Here is a 12,736-nt window from a genome sequence, read left to right as displayed (position 1 = left end):
TTTTCTGAATAAAGGGTTTTAAAAGGGTTCTTAGTGGACGGTTCTACCTGGAGCCAAAAAGGGTTCTCCTTTGAGGACAAGCCGAAGAACCTTATATGGTTCTACTTAGAGCTTTTATTTCTGAGAGTGTAGTTGTGCTCCATCACTTAGTAGTTTCTAACATTTAACCCCAATTCCTTTGAAGGACACTGCGAATACACGACGAAAGACAAGATATTTAAAGTTCAAACTGTTAAAGTTTTTTTTTTTTTTTGTGTGTGCAAATTTTCACTCATTTTTGGGACAGGGCCATGTTTGTTCAACACTGTGTTTCATCACCTTTTCCTTTTAACGAGACTCAAAAAGCATTTGAACATTAAATATCTTGTCTGTTCTGTTTTTACCGACGTCTGAACTTGTATTTACTTGGTGTATTTGTCGCGTAAACTATTTACAACAACAAATCGAAGTCGACAGGAAAAAAAAGAAGAGGAACCTGTTTTACTGCAAGGATGAAGAAAACGTTCAAAGAAGTGAAACTGTTGCACAAAGTTTTAGCAATGCTTGAAATGCATTATCTAAGTTGTATTCACTGCTGGAAGTTGACTTTTGCATTCAGGAAGTGAAAGTTTCCATCATAGTTCCCAAAAATCTGAATTTATACCAAATCAGACTAAAGCACAACTCAGACTATGATGGTGGTCAGAAACGTCTCCATTTTAGGATTTTAAAACCTTTAATGTTGTGTTTTCAACTGACCTCGATTCAGCACTTTACATTGCTGCGCCTGATTCTGGCAGATTGAGGCTATATATCCATAGTATATACTTCATTTGCATTTCAAAAAGTATAACATCCGCCCTGGATATGCCTGCCGTACACATTACCCTGGTGTTTATAGAGCCCTCAAAACAGAAAAAGTAAGAAAAATAATAATAATTCTGCTGGCTCAGTTATATTAAAAAAAAAAAAAAAAAAAAAAAAAAACCTCCAGGGCTGCATTTTTTTAGTGTGGACAAGCAGAAGCAGAGAGCTGCAGGAATGATGACACACTTCCACACATTTCACTTTTACTTTCAGCGTGTCGTCAGCCTCATAAAAGGAATACCTGCGCTTACTTTGCACTCTTGTTATTTCTTGTTAGGAGAAACTTTTCTGGTTTCTTTGCTCCGGATAACAAAGAAATCATTAAAAGTGCATCATTTTGGAGTTGGTGGACAAAACAAGACGTTTGAGAACGTCATCGTTTGGATGACTGGGGAAATCACTGATGGACGTTTGCTGACACCGACAGAATAATCCATGATGAAAATAGTTAGATCGGTCATGGATGAAGCTTCAGTTGATGGTTCACTTCTCAGTGTTTGTAACCTCTCACCAATCTCCATTGTCTCTGTTACAAATCAGTGACCAATCACATTCACAAGGGTTTTCAAGCTGTTAGTTTGTGGTTTAAAAAAGTCACGTTAAAGTGGACCTAGACCGAAAGTTCCAATTAACGCCCTGAAGGTTTTAAACAAACAGTTCAGCCATTGCTGAGAACGCTGTGTTTTATTGTAATTCGGGCTCAGCGAAATCTCTGAAAAATCCCGGTCCGGTTACGTAAACACCGGTTCTCCTGAACAGCAGATCCTCCTGCTCCGGGCACTAGTCCGGGCACATCCGGTTGCGTACATTGAACCGCAGAAGAAGAATAACGTCCGTTGTGGAGGTGTTTCACGAGCGACAGTGTCTTCTGACTCCGGGTCAAAGTCATAAAAGGGACTGCGGCGGGGAGTCGTGAAGAAGCTATTTTTAAACACTGTTAAATCAATGTTTTGATAATGAGTAGCAGTGCATCCACCGTTCCAGAGGGGGGAGCTGTGCTTCTGAGAGCGGGTGTGCTGATTATGTCACTTCCAGGTATTGGCCAATCACAAGACAGTTGGGAACGCTCTACGCTGGCTGGCCAATCACAACACACTCTGTCTTATAGGGGTGAAAGTTCAGTCTGAAATATCGCGGCTGAGGAGAGCGTCAGTAAGGAGAGATTTCTATCGGCTCGTTTACAGCAACAAGGAGGTTTTTGACCATAAAAACAAGTTAATGTATGTAAGTAGACCTCCATAACTAACATACATGTGCAACAGGACCACTCTATGTGAGCTTTAAGAATGGAACTAAAACCCACAACTTTAACAGTGACAGCAGCTTGTGACGATGAATATCAATCAAAATGCAAATGCAGGTTAAGAGAAAGGAACAGCTGGCAGGTTGAGGAAGACTGTGGCATGACGAGTAAAGTTTAAATACACACACACACACACACACACTGTAAAAGTCCTGCTGAGGCATGTTAGGTCAGAGCAGGGATTCTTCTGAGAGCCTGAACGACTACAGGAGGGGGACCCATTATGAGACCTTCAGGGATGGTCAGCTGTGCCTGTGTGTGTGTGTGTGTGTGTGTGTGTGTGTGTGTGTGTGTGTGTGTGTGTGTGTGTGTGTGTGTGTGGCCCTGACCATCTGCCAGACACACACACACACGCCTTCCTGCAGAGGAGAAAGGACTGACTCTCACTGAGTGAAAACACAGACAGCACTTATACACACACACACGCACACTTTTAATCTCGATTAATCTGGCGCATAAATAAATAATTCACGCTAAGAGGCCGCGGGAAGTTATTTCCACACAGAGCAAAGGTGTGAAAACTCTCACTCTTCTTCTTCTCCTCCTCCTCCTCCTCCCTTTAACCTCTTTCGTCCTCCAGCGTCTCCATTCAAGCTCTTATTGCTCAGTCCTGTCGACTCCATCCCCAACTCATCCATCTTTCCTTTCCTCCACCCCTCACACACACACACACACACACACACACACACACACACACACACACACTCACACACACATCTGTCCATCATGATGTCAGCTCTTCTTTTGCTTCCTCACTTCACCACCTTCTTTTTGTCCTTTTGTTCTTCCAGCTCCTTTTTTCCTCCTCTGTCTTTCTCTCCCTCTTTTACTCTCTCCTCCCTACAGCTGTTCAGTGCCCGGTCACATTGCCCTGTATCTGACACACACACACACACACACACACACACACACACACACACACACACACACACACACACACACACACACACACACACGCACACACACACTGAACACACACACTACATTCATGAAACCAAACCAAAAACCAAACCCTTAATTCACATTTTCCCGCGACAACATTAACCGAGACCTCAGAAATTCAGTTTGGATTATCTGGATTATCAGGATTTATTAGACTATGGACTCCATGAGGACTGCTGGTATGCACAGGGTCAGTGTTTAGACCAGAACAGACCCCATTGTGCTCGTAAAAATACAAACACACTCAAGGAAAATGGCAGTGCTGGCATTTTTTATTTACAGATCTGTGATGTTCTATATTGGGATATTATCACAATTTACAGAAAAACACTTAAAAATGGAAGCTATTTTGTCAATTTTTTAAAGTTTATAAAGCATTATTGTTACTTTTACTTTAATAAAGACGAGAATTAACAATCATTTCGGGCTATTGTTGACCGTGTTTTTAGATGTTCTAAAATCCACATTTAAAATCCAAAATTTTATTTTGTCACCCATGAACAAGGAAGCTCAGTTAGTGTTTGATGATTTACAGTGTGTGTCGAGTCCTAACGGATAAATAAAGAGCAAATACACTGAAACAGCATGATATACTTTATATAAGAACACATGCCACAGGTCTGGGCAAGAACATGCTGTAGAAGAGCAGACACTTTTATTTTATTTTATTCTATACTTCATAATGAAGAAAAAGCACTCGGATAGTAAAAACCTCCAAACCAAAATCTAATCATTTCTACATTGGGCCATAATCTACAATGCGCTCGATCTACAATTGTACTAGATCCCTTTATCAGCAAATTAACTGCCTTCTTGGAATCAATAAAATGACCTGAATCTGAAAAGATCACCACCTTTAAGATACACGTTCATGTACTTTTTGTGTAATCCTGCTAAAGAATAAGCCTTTTTAACATTAAATTAGCAAGTACGTGTGAAATGACTGAACTAGAAACGTGTTATTACATCATTCCCATTGCCAGTGATTTTTCCACTCAAAAGTACTCAAAAACCTGCTTAAAACACACGTGTAAACCAATCTATTTTTATTTTTTGCATCCCTGACATTTTAATGGTCGTGTATCATCCAAACAAAAGTGTTTTCCTTGACCGTGGACGAGCAGACAAAATACTTTTCTCTGTCACCAGCGCAGTGAAGGCCTTGGGCTAAGAACACACACACACACACACACACACACACACACACACACACACACACACACACACACACACACACACACACACACACACACACACACACACACACACACACACACACACACACACACACACACACACACACACACACACACATACTAACAACACACAGGAGGCCTTGGGTGGGAAACAAGTGCAGGAAGAGGAAATGGCAGAATAAACATTTAGACTACAGACGGCTCGTTAGAAAGGATTAGCAGCAATAAAACAAAACACATCTCTTCTCTTATCTCTGCAGCTGCGTCTGAGTTTGTCTCACACAGTGTTGAAGGACAGCGCTCTGATGCTAAATTCAATTCAAATCAGTTCACTTTAATTCAATTTAAAGTTTTCCCTTTGTCTCCGGCTGATGTGCTGCATCCATCAGGAGCGCAGGAAGCTTTGTTGTTAATCCACGTGACGTCTTCTCGAGTCATAATAACAGTGATTTATATATGCGGGGAAAAAGTGTGTGTTTAAACTGCGACGCTGTCACTGTTTCCTATATATACTACTGGTCTGTCATCACACACACACACACACACACACACACACACACACACACACACACACACACACACACACACACACACAGAGAACACACAACAGGGAGGATCAACACAAACATCAGCAGGCTTGGGACTGAGGGCTTTCCTCTAAAGTGTATTCCTGCTATGGTATGCACGCACACACACACACACACACACACACACACACACACACACACACACACACACACACACACACACACACACACGCTCACACTAGTGCATTAGCAAAACCACCCCTGGCCAGAAGTGAACAATAGAAACAACTGTCACATGACCACTGTTTAGAGCCGGTCTTTGTTGGGAGGAGAGAGAGCGGTGTCCTACTGCGCTCTTCAGTGCGTGGGGGCCACCAGTGTGTGTGTGTGTGTGTGTGTGTGTGTGTGTGTGTGTCATATAAATGAGGCTGTTATTAAATCTCAGCAGTAGCAGTTAAAATACATCTGAACCTCTGTTTGTTTCCCTCAGTGTGTGCATGGGCTTATTTATAAGGTCTACAGCAACCTGTGGAAATGGACAGTGTGTGTGGGTCTATAGCTACAGTCAGTCACTGATAACAGTCAGACGGTCACATACACCAAGTTTTTTCAAAAAATACAACAAAAACACAACTTTGCGTTGCGTTTAAATATCTTTAGAATACGACAAAGTGCATAATCTACAATTGCGTTTGCGTCCCGTGTCGCATCAAGCGTCTGAAGTGACCATCTGTGCACCATGTGAGTTCTAAGAAATGGAGTGAAGTCATGAATGAATGGAGAATATCTACAATAATTGGTGGTTGCACATAGACCTCACGAGTTTAAGGGTTTAATCTTCTAAACCAGTAGCTACAGTATCTGAAAACGTGTTTTTAATTCCACAACAGGGCGATGCTACTGTGACTCGACTTCAGAACAAGAATAAATGTACTTAGTCAGTCAGTCAGTCAGTCGGCCTGTCTGTCTTTGTAAAGACCATTAGGTCATAAAGTGCTGACGGCTGGTTGGAATACCAACCACCCCATCCCACTGGAGCAAGTAACACAACACCACACAGGGTCTAAGGACACCGCATTGACTCCCATGCCTATAAGCAACGCATTTTCCCCTGAACCTTAAAGGTGCATTATATAATAAATCTAAAACAACTGGCTCTAAAATCCTCCTAATATGTCACAGAGACTCAGGAATAATGTTCATATAACAAACTGAACTCACCAACAACAACAGTACAGCCAAAATATTTGCATTAAAAAAAATCTTTTGCAGACTGCAAATCATGTTCAGGCATGTGGCGCCACCTACCGCCATCTACCAATCATTGCAGTCAGTAGAGTCTCAGCTGCCGAGCAACCACGGGTTGCCAGTTACGTCAGAAAACAAAACCTAAAAGACCTCTGTATTTTCAATTTGAATGTAGTAACTGTTGTTGGCCACATTCTTACATATGGCACCTTTAACCATAAAATGTTAATTTCTAAACATAACCAGTTCCTCAGAAATGAGGTTCTGCCTCACTAGGACCAGGTTTTGGTCTCCATGAGGACTACTGGCCCTGACGAGGGTCAGTGTTTATGCTTTAAAGAGAGGGAACAAACACAATGTGACACTTTAGACACGACACTGACTCATGTCTGAAACAACCTGCTGTGTGTGTGTGTTCTTGTACTTGCAGCATACTGAGGACCAGTGAGTGTTTTTAACCAACAAAGTGAGGACATTTTTATAAAGTGAGGATATTTTGGCCGGTCCTCACTTTGTTTTCATTGAAATCACTTCCTTAGGTTGTAAAAATGCTATACTGCCCAATTTGGTACAAAAACCTGTTTTCCAGCCCTGGTATTTCACACACTTTTTGCTCTGGGGCTCCACCTGCAGATATTTTATTGTACTGCACCCAGTAGTTCTTTATATGTACAGATGTCATTCAATGAAGTAGATATTTATAATTGTGTTGATTTATAAAGTGGAAATGCTGGTCCTCACTTTGTCTGCACTTATACCCGGTCCTCAATATGCAGCCAGTACAAGAATGTGTGTGTGTGTGCATGGTACACACACACACACACACACACACACACACACACACACACACACACACACACACACACACACACACACACACACACACACACAGATGCACACACATGTCAGACTCTGTCATCAGCTTGTGGGTGGTTTGCCGTTTAAAGATGTGTTCTTGTAACTGAAGGTCAACATGTTCTCCAGAGTGACACGAGACACTCACTGGTTTTCTGATAAGTCGTTTGTTACTTTTCATATATATATATATACACATATATATATTTATATATATATATATATATGTATGTGTATATATATATATAGACATGTATCATCATTATCATCATCATCAGTGCCACCACTGACACAAGTAGCATAAGTAAGAACCTTCATCTGCAGCTTAAGCATCAGACAAGATACGATCTCACAGCTTTGATCTGATTACATCTGCCGATCATTTATTGTATCTGCACGGAACAATCAGCGTCCTTAAGCCGAGCCTTAAGATACTCACAGCTTTAGTGAGTAAACCTGAATGCAGTCAGTCAAACTGAGGGAAGTAAACAAAGCGCTGCTCTTATCTGTCATATTTCATGTAATGATTTCCTGCCGGGCTTTTCCACAGTTAGCAACACACCACCAACCCCCATGCAGCAACCACAGTTACACCCAGTGTCTTGGGATGGCAACTTATTGCACAAAAAAGCCCCCTGAGTGACTCTGAGTGACTGTAAACAAAATGAATCAGCAGCGCTGGAGTGGAAAGAGAAGGAAAGTGAAGGAACCACAGCCACAGTTTAGACAAAACATTTACCATTGTTTTTTTTGTTTGTTTGTTTGTTTTTTAAATTGTTCAGATGATGCAGAAGATGAAAAAAGATAACCGTCTCACCTCTGATCGCCCTGATATCACATCTACACACATTCCTACACACAAGTGCACATTTTCATTCCTACCTGTCACAACGTCCTCCTTCTTCTCTCCCTGAGTCCTCGGTTTCTTCTGTAATATTTCAGTTTCTGTCAGAGTTATTCATAGTGCATCTGACTGACTGACTGACTGACTGACCGGCTGAGAGACAACACACTCACGCTCCTTCAAACAGGCATCAACAAGTAGCACTTGCACAAGCCCTGCCCTCCTCTCCACTCTCTCAGCCTCAGTCTCCTCCTCCTGCTCCACTGTTGTTTGGGAGGAGTTTTCTTTCTTTCTTTCTTTCTTTCTCTCTGACCCAAGTTATCTCTTGACCCCCCCTCCCCCCCCAAAAAGGAGAAACCTCCCCCCCCCCAGCACTGAATAAAACTCCATTCTGCCCTCTTCCTCCTCCTCCCCCCCTGGCCTCTGTGTTCTTTCCCTGCACAGCCTCATATTTCATGCTCCTGGGTCTTTTTTTTTGTTTGTGACCTCTTACACCAACACCGGCCGACTGCTCCGGGCACTTAAGACGAGATTTAGATGTTGTGACCTAATGTTGCTATTTGTGGAGAGGGTGATTTTAAAAGACACAGGAGGAAGAAGAAGAAAAAAAAGGAGAAGAGAGAAGAACAGTGGTGACTTTGAGCAACTTGAGGTTCACTGGAGAGTGCACATCGGCTGACGCATAAATCAGCCCCGAGTCAGAGGCTGAAATCCAGTTGGTGCGTTAACGCCAAATATGGCAGGAATGTTGGCGAAAAAATTATTACATTTCATGTGGTGTTGGACGAGCTGTGCATGTGCTGTTACATCAGGTATGAGGTCATGTGTGTGTGTGTGTGTTGGCTGTGGACCCTCAGGACAACACTCTCTCCCGTCTTTGTCCTCCTGTTCCCCCTGTATTGTCTAGAGTTGATAACATCCAGACACGTGCATGCATGTGTGTGTGTGTGTGTGCGTGTGTTTGTGTGAGTGTGTGTGTGTGTGTGTAGTGTTTCCTTTGAGACAATACACCAGCCCATCCTGCTCCTATGAACACTGGGATGATCAAATGTGACCCGTATGAACCATCTTTCCCTCCTCTCTCCCTCATCGACACGTCTTTTAATCTTGAGCTATTCACACGTTTTCTTATAGGATTGTGAAAGTGCATGAGGGGCCACAACATGGACACTGTCACTGTAATAGTCAGAGATAAAAGTTGTTGTTGTTGTTGTTGTTGTTGTACAATTCCGCTGAAGATGTCAGGAAGCAGCGTGGGATCATGGGAATTGTTGTACACTCTTAGAAATAAAAGTGCTAAGTAGAATCATGTAAGGTTCTTCGGCTTATCGGAGAACCCTTTTTGGCTCCAGGTAGAACCTTTAGGAACCCTTTTGGAGGGTTCCATAAAGAACCCTTTAAAAGTCTTTATTCAGGAAAGGAACCATTCGTGTTACCAAAAACCCTTGAGAAACCCTGTCTTCGGGAAAGGGTTTTTCAGAAGCAAATGGTTCCAGGTAGAACCTCAGCCCTTGTTGAAGGACCCTTTTGGAACCCTTATTTCTCGGAGTGTACTTCTGCCCAAACACAATTTCCTTCACTCATTGAGGTGGTTTGTCCTGACAGATGTCCAAAACGAAGACCTTGCACCTTGAATAAAACAGTGCTGGAAGTAAATTCAACAAAAATATATCATTGGTTTCATTGTTTTTACATATTTTAAAGCTGAAAACTTCATCTTTAAGGTGTGAACAGACTATGAGTAACCTGCACATAGGTTTAGGCACTTCATAACACTGCAATAACGCTTCAGTTCATCCACTTCACCTCTAAATGAGCATTTGCCTGCCATACTTATGAACTTTGACACTTAAGAAATGTCAATATGATGGAAAAACCTCCGTTGACACAGTGTGCAGGTGCCTTTGAATTTCATTCACAGGTGAGCAGTTCAGATGATGCTATGTTTAATCATCAGCTTTATTTACAGTCTGTGTAATCACTTGGCCACTCCTGTTTCCTCTCTCAGTGACTCACCATCACGGCTTTGAACTCAACACCTAAAAAAAGTCATTAAAAGCCACAAAGAAGGACCAACAAAGTCATGACGAGTGGTGTTAAAAATCATTAGATGGGGGCTAAATGTGTTAGGAAAGGATAACATTTTAAAAAGTATTCAGTGCTTTTGAGTTCTACATCTAACAGGGAACAGTGAAACACATTCATGTGATGCTGATTATTCATCTTTCGTCTTTTCTTTCCGCTCCAAATGTCTCAGGTAAAAGTACTATTTCACACAGACAGGTGAAAATTCTTTGTGTGGGGGCGAAGGAGGTATTTCCAAGAAACTGCAGTGAGTCAGGAGAGTAATCTGTAATCATCTCTTGACTCACCTGTGCTCTTCCCCCCAAAAAAAATGCAGGGAGTCATTTGGGTGAGAACTATAAAACCTGACTGACATGTGTCCTCATGATGAAGTATCTCATTATTTTAACCCTAACCCGTACAAAACACCAGACAGAAAGAAACTCAGAAAAACATAAATCAGGTGGTCTGGTGCTACATTATCACCTATGTGTGCTGCACAGAAAGTGGAAGAGGTATTCGATGTGACGACTGAGTAGGCAAGGTGAAAGAAGCACACAGCGTGAGTAAAGCAAGACAGCTCCATACAACAGTAACCCATAGACTATGGCCAAAATCACACACCAAGAAGTGGCCACACACTTTGGACATTCAGTGAGGCTGCTCCCCTAAAGCATGAGCCTTTCTGTCAGTGTCTGCAACTCTGTCCGGGTGGGCTCCATTTTATTGGGTGGGGAATGATGCAAATGTTCACACCTTCATTCAGTTTCGCTTTCACACTGCACTTTTGTAAGTGGACAAAACCGCCTGGTTATCGGCACGCAGTTACGACAGCTGCTCGCCCCAAAACGAGCACAAGAAGCTGCCCAGTACGAGCAGCAGGTGAGGCACGTTTCAGATCACATATACAGTATGTCCGTAAATCATTTCAATCACTTCCTCTCTTTGGTTCACTGGATAGACAGCTTGCCTTTCCCACTTTTAGCAAACCACACCAGGATTCACGAGACCCACGTTTTCAGGTGGACCAGAGTTTGCTTATTTGGTCCACACTAGAGTTCGGATTAGCTTCCAACCCAATGGAAGCAGACTTTCTGTTTAAAGCAGACCTAACAGCTCTGGTGTTAAAGCACCCTAAGTTTCCTGGATGCAGTCTGGATAAGTAACTCTAGGGTAAAAGGTAGTCCTTGAGATGGCTCAGTTTCTGTCACTCTTTGCAGTGTTGTGGTAATATTTAAATGGTTATAAGCTGAGTTTCCAATGAGTGGAACGGTTCAGTACGGCACGGTACATATTTCTTTTGCAATTCCATGAGTTATCGTACCAAAATAACTGGCCCAAACTGTTCCATTTTTGGAAATCTTCCATTGAAGTACCACAGTAAAACGTTACGGTACAGTCAGCTGATTGGGTGACAGAAAAACATCACCCCCGCAGTCTATTCTCATCCAAATGCTTGATGTCTTATTGAGACCAACAGCCACAAACCAAGCCAGATGAAAAGAGCTGCTGGATGTCCTCCTTTGCTGTCTGCTGTGGCACGTTCAATGTCATCATTCCTTGTCGTTGCACTGGTTTGACGCATTATATCGAGTTTCCTCACTTGAACTTTGACTCTTGTGACTTAATTAATCAATAATTTCTTACACTCGGCTAGACTATTTAATTTCTTTAGCTTTTTCCTTTCACTCGTATGTGACACGGTGTGAACTCTGTTGTTAATCTATTTACATGCCTCGCCTAACGACATCCGACTGGCAAATTCTCCCCACCCGCTGTCTCACACTGATGTAGCAGAGACAAAATCTCATTTATGAGCCGTTTCTTTTGTTGAAACTATGCTAAAACTATTAGACACACAAGTAATAATGCACAATGGGCTGTTATTAGCAATAGCAGGGCAGAGAAGAACCGCTTCACGCAGAGCACAGCGGCATTTCCTGCTCTCAGAGTATTTTTAGATGATTCATTTTGCATACAGAATTGATTGTGCTGCACAGGAAGTAAACAACACGAAGGCTCTATCCCCAAATTACGAAAAAGATTTGCAGTTCAAGAACGTTAATTTTGCTGCTTTTTAAAATGTTTTTGTGGAAACTCATACCATTACAGCCATTTCCTGTACTTCCTGTTAACTTGGCTCCACTGGCCAAACCCTGCTTTGGCACTTTGGCGGCATGTTGGCACAGCGTCAATGCTGAGTCACTCATTTCCTATCACTGACCACCAATCCACCGCAGGGCGCCGATGTTTCCCCAACCATTAAATAGATGGCTTTGGCTTCTGCACCTTACTGAAGCTGTGACCTGTGCATAATTGGATTTGAGTCTTATTGATTTATTTCACCTCGCGTTGTGAAGGATTCAGGGGTTTCTCTCTTTCACGTAGAAAGAAAGAAAGAAAGGATATTTCTGATGTTTCTGCAACACCTCAGGAAAAAGATATGAAGTGTGTGAATAACATTAACCTTTCTTTATTTTCTCTCCCCCTCATTCCATCCGCTCTATTCACCTCATGTATTCCCTTATTCCCCTTTATACACACATGCAATCAGAAAAGTGTGAAGTGTAAACAGTTCACTGCTGAAGCCGCTCCTCATTCCTGTGGTTGCAGCCTCACAGTCTAAAAGTGTTGGTCATAAGTTCATCAGTTTATTTAAACATGATATTATGCTATAATATCAGAGGTGGAAAGTAATGAATTACATGTATGCGCATTACTGTATTTGAGTAAGTATTTTTTGTGTACTTGTACGTTTGAAAGTCATTTTTAAAATTAGGAATTTTACTTTTAACCCTAACCCAATGATGAGGACAAGTGAATGATGAGGATAGGTGAAGGATGACAGGTGAACAATGACAGGTGAACGATGACAGGTGAATGATAACAAGTGAATGATGAGGACAAGTGA

General features: G+C 42.0%; 1 protein-coding gene across 1 annotated transcript in view; it reads right to left on the bottom strand.

The window, feature by feature from the left end:
* bcar3 (BCAR3 adaptor protein, NSP family member) overlaps window positions 1-7,917 on the bottom strand; it is a 51,320-nt gene extending 43,403 nt beyond the window's left edge. Inside the window, exon 1 of the mRNA XM_083888134.1 lies at window positions 7,800-7,917. The gene's annotated coding sequence lies outside the window, so the exon portion shown is untranslated. The remainder of the gene's footprint in view (window positions 1-7,799) is intronic.
* Between the last annotated feature and the right edge of the window lie 4,819 nt (window positions 7,918-12,736).

Source organism: Microchirus variegatus (assembly GCF_963457635.1).
Source record: "Microchirus variegatus genome assembly, chromosome: 4".
Classification (NCBI taxonomy): Eukaryota; Metazoa; Chordata; class Actinopteri; order Pleuronectiformes; family Soleidae; genus Microchirus; species Microchirus variegatus.
The sequence above is the reverse complement of the archived record's forward strand: the minus strand, read 5'-3'. Positions and strand labels throughout refer to the sequence as shown.